The sequence below is a fragment of the Aythya ferina genome (genome assembly GCF_964211825.1).
Source record: "Aythya ferina genome assembly, chromosome: 29".
Taxonomy (NCBI): Eukaryota; Metazoa; Chordata; class Aves; order Anseriformes; family Anatidae; genus Aythya; species Aythya ferina.
In genome coordinates, this window is record NC_140326.1 from 1,767,538 (window position 1) to 1,776,242 (window position 8,705).

Genomic DNA, 8,705 nt, shown 5'->3' on the forward strand with positions numbered 1-8,705 from the left:
GTGTGGCACAACGCACACGCACAAAAAAAAAAAAAAAAGAGTAAAAATAGAGAAACCCCTTTGGGATTTGTCATGGGGCTTCTTCCCACTGCCTGCTCGCTGCTCGCGATCCCAGGGGCTGCAGCATCCAGAAAATGCCCCCCAAAACCCAGCGAAGAGCACAAGAACCAGGGGCCAGAGCAGCGGAGGTGCGCGGCCCCGGCTGCCCTTCCCACCCCAACTTGCCGTACCTGCTGCTGCACAATGGCCCTTTGTCTCCCAGCCCATTAGCGGGGGTGCCCCGCGTTTTATTGCCATTAACGTCCAGAAAATAAATGGAAAATAAACTGTCTCTTCACAGCTGAACCGCCACAGTCCCCCCCCCTCCCCCCCACTCCCCGCATTAATACAGCGCCGAGCGGCTCTGACAAATATTCCCTTTTAAAAATGCCAGCAGAGCCGAGAAGGGATTTGTTTTCATTTAGGGAGATGGGTAATTTTTGCCCTAATAAATGTTTTTCCTCATTTCCACCGCAGTGGTGTATTTATGAGGGGCTCGTTTGATATTGCAGCCATGCGGCAGCGCGCGCCGCGGATCCGGGTGTCAGGATTATCACGACAAGGCATCGCTGCTCCGTGCCACGATTTTAAGCCTCGAGACTGGCTGAACTCCATGCTGCTCAACTTCATTTATTAACGTTTCATCTCACGTGTCATCTAAAAATACGACATTTTTATTATCCTACCTATAGAGCACGGGGAACTGCAAAGCAATTGGCTAAATTCAGATGTGGTCAAAATATTTTTAGCATATTCTTGCATGTTTTTTTTTTTTTTTTTTTTTTTTTTTTTGGTGTTTTTGTTGAATGCTCACTGGCTGTATGGATATTTCATGACAAGAAAATCTGGCTTACTGATCGAGGGTTATTTCTGTTCAAATACAAGAAGCTGTTGATTTTTATTTGATGGAAGTTTAAGAACTGTCCACGCTCCGTTAAAAAATGAAGGGCAGGATCCTGCCCCTGCCTATCGCACACCCCTGACTCTGCTCCGAGCATCCCTGCCCCATGGCCCCGCATCTGAGGTGGGTTTGCTCATCACCACCAGCCTGCCCCAGCCCCCTGCAGATCTGGCGTTCATTTTTCACCCATTTTCCAGCTTTTTGCAGCTCCCCCCAGCACAGGGCTGGGTCGACACTGCGGTTCCAGCAGCATCGGAGGCTCCTGGAGCTGCTTTCCTGTACGATGATCCCGGCTGCTCCATCACCTCCCGGTCCCAAAAACACACCCAGAGCACCCAGCACAGCTCCCTGGGTGGTTTCAGCTCCTGGGGTCCCCACGGGACTGGGGGATTCGATGGTGTCTAGAGCAGGGTGAGTGCCCACCGCCCTCTGCCTCGGCAGGGCAAAGCCACCGCCACTGCTTTTCTTTCCCCTTCTTTCCACTAAAACCCACGTTGAGGTGGCTGACCTCAGCCAAAGGGCTCCACTATTAGGGCAGGGGGAGATGGAGCTGCTCCCCATCTGATTTTTCTGGGGAAAAAAAAAAAAAAAGCACAAAACCAAACAATTCTGCTCGTAAAGAAAAAACCCCTTTCCCTTCCCTGTGCTGAGCCAAGCGTTTGGCAACAACCCCACAAGCAGCACAAGGCCCCTTTTGCCCACCAGGAATGGAGCAAAACCTCCAGGAACCGCCTTCCCTGAGCCTGGAGCTGCTTCGCCTTCCCAAAACCTCTCTGGGTGCAGGGGGGGGGGGGATGCCCAAGTCCCATTCCCTTCAAAACCCCCGCACCCTGCACCCCTGGGCACGCCGAGCACCCCCGGTTGATTTGGGTGGATGGGGAGGAGGTGGGGGGGGACAGGAGTGGAAATAGGGGGGAAACCCAAACCTGGCCAAGCCCTGGAGCTGTCCTGGTGGTGTTTTGGTGTCTCTGGGGTTTGGCTGGGCTGGCCGAGGGGTGCAAGGAAAGCTCTCGTCTCTATTTGTACACAAATCAGGGCACCCGGCTTAGTGCGTGGAGCTGGCCGGAGGATTTTCTGGTGGGAAATGACAATTCATCCAAAGCGTCATTCAGCAAAGGTGCCACGCAGAAGCCCAGCCCGTGCCTACCAAGAGTTTGTTTTGAATGAGAAATGGGGGGGTAGGATGGGGGGGGGAAGCACTGAAATGAGATCAACACTTTTCGCTCTGGGCTTTTCGAGGAACGCTGAACCTGTTTAAAAAAAAAAAATCACTTTTCATTTCAATATTCCACATTATAGAGTCTGAAGTAATTTACTTTGCAATTTCAGTCCGAGAAAAACATTGAAGTTTCTGCTCTTATTCTTTCTTAGAAGTGGAAGAAAAGGGGGAAGGAGAAGGAAAGAAAAACCTCAAGTATTGCCCATGAATTTAAAACACGCAGTTCCCCTTCCGGCTGCCTTAATGAGATCAGCCTTGAATCTGTAGGAACCCTGCTCGGGAAAACCTCATTTGAGAGGTTTTCTCTGCAAGGAAAAAAGATGAGGGATGGAAACGCTCATGGGGAAGGAATTGGAGAACAATTTTGGGGGAGATTTTGGAGAAGCCACGTGCAAGGAGGTCCCGTGGGGAGGGGAAGGGGCCAGCTGGGACCAGCGCCAGGGGCAGCACGGGGTGAGGGTGCCAAGGGGGCTCTGACCCTTCCCTCCCTGCAGCCCCTGCCCAGGGGAACCCCAACATTGGGGTCTCTGGGGACAACACAGACCCATGGTCCAGGGATCGGGTGGTTTTGCTAGGGGTAAAAGCAGATTTGAAGCCTCTCCATAAAATAAAAATGAAGGGGAAATGCTTCAAAGAGCTTGTGGACGAGGCAGAGCAGTGAGCCACGATGCTGGAGGAAGGAGGGGGCCATGAAATGCTGCAGTAGGGGTGATAGGGACCCCCACAGCCCCTCCATGCCACCGAGGTCCCCCCGTGTGCAGTGCCACTGTCCCCTTCCCACAGTGGGGAAGGAGAGGGAGGAGACCCCACACCGCACGCCATCGGTACCCAAAGCAGCACAACCAGGGAAAAAAAAAATCCCCAACCTTTTCTATTTTTTTGGACAAACCATGGGAAACAAAAAATGGGACGGGGACAGAGGGACCCCATGCCCTGCTCCTCCTCCATCCACCCCCAGCACCTGCCCCCGGCAGAGCCGCATCCACCGCGATTGTGCGGGCATGGGGACGGGGGCGATGCCAGCCGCATCCCCCTTTGTCTGAGGGCATTAAACCCCAAAAAAAGCCATCGGGGGAGGGGGGACACCGGGAGGCTGTCGGTGGCTGATGAGCGGCTGCGCGGCGCTGCCCGTCTGGCACCGGTGCCCCTCGCCACGGATGCCATTGGCAAAGCGCTGCACAAACATCTTTTCAGGGCTCGCCTGGTTCTCCCGGCTGCCATAGAAACCCCCGTTTAGCTGAAAGTATATTAAAGGGTGGCGCTGGCCCTCGGACTGAATTCATCACATTGTATTCCCCCAGAAAAAAAAAAAAAAAAAAAGGAAAAAAAAAAATAAAGGGAGAAAGCCCAAAGCCCACCCCTTTGTGCCTCCGCCGCTGCTTTCTCTGTCCGGGGGTGGTGGTCGCTGGGCTCATTTTGCACTCGTGGTTGCAGCCCCGAAGGAAACCCGCCTGTGTCCCACCAGCCCTTTGCCACCTTCCCCATCACCTAAGAAAAGGTTTCTCAGAGCGAGGAAATGTGGATATGGGAAAAGTGGGGGGTAAAATCTTCCCCGCACCCACCCTGCTCCTGCCTGTCATTGCAAAGAGCTCCGACCCGAGCACATCGAGCATCCCGAGCTGGGCTTTTCCCATGGCAAAGACACGTCTGGTCACACATCTCCCTTTCCTCTCAGGGCTGGGTTGAATGGGAAATTCCCAGTTTTTTACAGATTTTTTTTCCTGCTTAAATTCCCAGAAATTCCCAGCAGCAAAAATACCGCAGAATACACCCACATCCAAATAAAAGACCCCCAAGGCACGGTTCGAAGAGGCAAAAACCCATTTCACCCCCAAACCGCTGAGCAGCCGGAGCAGGGACGCGGCCCCAAAACCTCCCCACGGTGTCGCCCACCCCGGGCAACCCCGGAGGGCGCCGGGGGGCAAATCGGTGTCGGGGGGCGCAGGGGAGGTTGCGGGCTGGGAGGCGCCTTCAGGCAGATTTCATGCCCTGCCACCAGCCCTGCGTCTCTATCAGGAGCAGATCCCAGGCGCCCAGGGCCGAGCGATGCTCGGGGCACGCGCACCCCTCTCCAGGTCAAAAGCCCACAGGATTTGGGGATTAAAGCTCTGTTTTCACCTTGTTTCTTTCGGAATTTGCTCATGGTCGGCCATACGTTTTTCTGAAGTTTTAATCCCCTGGAAGATTTCAATTTCTTGGAAATTTCCTCCCCGTTTTAACAAAAAGGGATCACTTCTGCCCGGAATTATTGACCATTATTTTTATCCAGTTCCTCCCACAGCAGAGTCCTCAAACCCAAACCGAACTCGTCCTTCTCTGACATCCACAGAGGTGACAGAGCACAGCTGCCTGGAGGTATTTCCTCATTTTTAAAAACCCTTTTTCCAACATAATTTTGACACCTTTAATTTTACCTTTACCAACAGTAAAAGAAACAAAACCAAGCTCGTCCGTGGTGTGCCATCAGCTCCCTTTTGCTCAGAAATACCCTCGTGGAAACTCTCCCTTCGGTCAAAAACCAGTTGTAAAAAAAAAAGCCAGGTGCTTTTAGGGGTGTACGAGGGTCAGCGCGTCCGTAAAGCCACCAAACAATCCCCACACCTTGCACGAGGCAGAATTGGGTTGAATTTCCCCGGAGCAGAGGAGCACAGCGGCTGGGCCATGTCCTTGGTAGAGGAAAAGGGCGATCCCCACGCACCCCATCCCTCCTTGCTTTCCCTCTCCCTGCTGCATGCAGCACATCCCGGGCTGTAGGATCCCCTCAGGAGCACGGTGCCGGGGTTTGCTCACCCCCAGCAGCTTGGATATTCCCCACAGACACCCCGGGGGTCTCACTGGGGAGATTTGGGGTCCGCACAGCCCCATGAAACCCCCCTGAGCCCTGCAGTAAGGCTGGGCTGAACCGGCACCGGGAAGAGGGACCCAAAACCATCCCATTCCCAACCCATGCATGGGAAGGGGGGGACACGGGGCAGGCTGCGTGCCAATCCTACACCAGAGCTGAGCATCCTGCACCCCATAACCCGAACAAACCCCGTCCTCACACCACAGCCCCTCTGGCACACAGAGCCTCCAAAACCGCCCCGCGAGCAGCCGGCGGTGCCCCCACCCGTGCCCCCCGGTCCCACCGGTCCCACGCGATGCCACGGCGGTGGCGGGGACCCTGCCACGCTCATCTGGCCGCTCTGGGCCGATCTGCATGACAAAAGCCCCATTCTTGCGAACTTGGGCGACCTCCCGACCCCGCCGGCTCGGGGAGTGAATGGCTTTAGTCTGCCACGACCATCATGTCACTTTGATTAGTGCGTGAATAAACTCTCAATCCCGGGCTGGGGGAGGCAGCAGGGCTGGACGAGCTGTGCCGGGGACAGCACCCACGGCCCCGTACCCAGGGGATGCCGCCCAGGGACCCCCCCATTTTGGGCACCCTCGCCCCTTTTCCATCCGGGCACCCGGCTCAGTGCACGGGGTGGCCCCACTCCCTTCCCATCCTTGCAACTTGGTGGGGAGCGAGCCAAAATTAGGACCCACAGGGAAATGCCACCCGCTCTTGCTCCTTCAGTGCCCAAATCTCAGGAAGCAGCCCCAAAAGGACTGCCCCAAAAGGACCCCCAAAGTGGGATGGATCCAGCTCTCGCTGCCAGTAAGGGGCTTCAGGAGACCCCGAAATGCCTGAGCCGTCCCAAAACGTGGGGTTTTGGAGCTCGCCCTCATGTCTGGATGCACATGAGGCTCAGCCCCATGTTTCCGTGACAACAAGGATGTGCCCAAAGGGATGGGGCTGGGGGCCGGTGGGGCTGCCCCCAGCCCCAGGGGTGCTCCCAGGTCCCTCAGGACCAGTGGCCACATCCTGCTCCATGGGATTTGCCATCGCCCCTTGCTCCAGATAAAAAAAAACAGCGATGTCAGGGGGATGGAGGATGTCTGTGAGAGTTTCGGGGTGGGCAGACTGCTTCTAGACACTACTTTTGGGGGAAATCCTGTGGGATTTTGCATCCCAGGAGGCTCTGAGGTGTGTTCCAGTTCCCCGGCCGGGCTGGGGTCCTTTTCCCATTCCCTTTTGCCTTGGGGGAGCCGAGCTCTTGCACTCCCTTGCCTCTTGCTGTGTGTCCCACGCCACCCAATACAGCCCAAGTTGCCCAACACCTATCAAACCTGCCAAAATCTCCCCGTTCCGCGCCTCAGAATGCAAGATCTGTAGGAAGGGGTGAGGAAGACAGTAAATTAGGCCCCGCACGAAGGGCTCTACATGGGAAGCTAATGACCTTTTGTCTCTCCTGTCTACAGACGGGCCTCATTTGCATGTATGCACTCGGAATAATCTCGCCCATATTTCAAGCGGGCGGCTCCATCCCCGCGGCCTCCTCCGAGAGGTTCCCTCCCGCTGTGCCTGCCGTTACGGGGCGGCCTCCAAAGCCACCCAGACCCCCGCCAGAGGGGAGGAGAGGGCTGACACCCCGAGCTGGGGGATCCCTGGGGGCTGCAGGACCCCCGGGTGTGGGGAACAGCCCTGGGCTTCGGGGGAATTGCTCCAGCATCACCCCCCGGCCTCCTCCAGAGGCTGGATTTCAGGTTGATTTACCGAGCCCCAGCTTCGCTTTGGGGCTTCATGGTTTTTGCCAAAGTGGTTCCCAAAGGGCAGGCTGAAGATAGTGGTAGGGTAAATTTTGGGTGCTGCTCGATGCCTCCACCACCACCTGCCCACCTCCCCATGCTTTGCTCCATGCTGGGAGGTTTTGGGCCTCCAGCAGCCCAGGGAGGAGCTGTGACCCCTGCGGGCACATGGTGGGTACGGGGCCAGCGCCGCTCTCTGCATCATCCATGAACCCTCTTCCTGCAGATCAGGAGGTCCCTGCAGCACCGAGGCAGCTGCACTGGCAGCACCGGGCTCTGCACCACCCAGCCTCACCCGTGGAGGCACCGAGAGCAGGATCAGTCCCAGCTCAGAGCAACCCGGATCCCAGGAGCCCTTGGGTAACCCTGGGTGCGCCTCTCCGCGCCAGGACCCCAAAACGCAGAGCGTCAGCATCCCCTAAACCCCTTCCAGCACTAAAACCAACCAAATTCCCATTTACGCCCCTCTCCCTGAGCCCCCAGAGCTGGTCCCAGCCCCTCGCCCTGCTCCAGGATCAGGCCAGGCGGGGAGCGGCGCGGCGCGGCCAACAAAGCGGCTCCCGCTTGGGCGCTGGGAAGGCAGCGCCGCGGCGAGCACAAGACCTCAGCCAGGCAGAGCTGTCAATCCAGGCCCCGAGCCCTCAAAAGACGGATTGTTTAAGGACAAAAAAAAAAAAAAAAAAAACAAACAAAGGAGAAAAGGGAACTTATGGACGTGAGCTGAGAGGCGGGGAAAGAGGGGAGGGGAAACGAGCCCGGCCAAGTTAAAATTCCGACGGAGAAGTTGCGGCTGAACTATAGAGTCTAGACAACCATTCACCGCCCGGCCCCGATTGTTATATAGCCTCTATTGTCTTAATTAACCATTTTAGCTGAAATGGGAGCAGACAAATCTTTTCTTCTGCGCTCCACCCCTCCTCTGCCGCACACTCATGCAGACAAACACACGGCCGAGTCAAGTGCTTTGATTTCCAAACCCCTCCGCGTCCCCGCGCGCGCACACACACACACACAGAGCCCCCTTCTTTGGGGAGGGCTCCGCGAGGTCCCTTGAGAAAAAAAAACCTCGCCGAACACACCCGGGGAGCCAAACGCACCCGGGGAGCCAAACCTGAGCAGGGAGAGGGGCTCGGTAGAGGTTGGGGAGAGAGGGGGGGGGGCAAAAAGAAATGCAAATCCCGACGCAACGTGAATGGGAACAAATGGGTTGATTCTTTTAATCTCCTAATGTGCTTAATAAAGCATTATTGCGATGCAAATTTTATTTTAATGCTGTACATATTTTATTTGACGTGCCGGTAATTTTAGTTGGCTGAACAACCCGCCGCTTTGTTTTGCCGAGTTATTTCTGTTTCGGGGTGTGGGGTGGAGGGGGGGGGGATATTTTTTGAGGCCATCACGGGACTTGTGCCAACCGATACCCCCCTGGGAACCTCTGCGGCACGCTCTTCGGAGGCTTAAGCTACAAAATAAATAAATAGGAGGGCCAAATTCTCCTCTCATGACCCCGGCGGCAGCGCAGCAGCCCTGGCGAGCCCCGCTGCCTCTCGCAGCCCTCCCACTGCTCCCCTTCCTGCCCCTTTTCCTGCTGCACTGGGAAAGCCCCGAGCACAAATTGGGCATCGTCTGGGCTCCCCCCAAGGAAATCTGGGCTCCGCCAGCACTTGGAGAGCCAGCCCTGCCCCGGGGAGGGGGGCGGGGAGGGGGGAACCTGCCTCATTTTATGCCAGTGTGTCAAGGTGCAAACCTGATTGCAAAAGAAAGAAATTAGCGACAATTATAATCATCATGCCAGGCTGCGGCTCTCTAATAGAAAACTGTCATTTTGGCAGGATAAATGCAGCTCCAAGAGCTCGGGGAAGCAAACACGGGCGCGTGCAAACGTGCGAGCTGGGGAAACGCAGCCGAGACCCTTCGGAAAGGGCTCCTGGG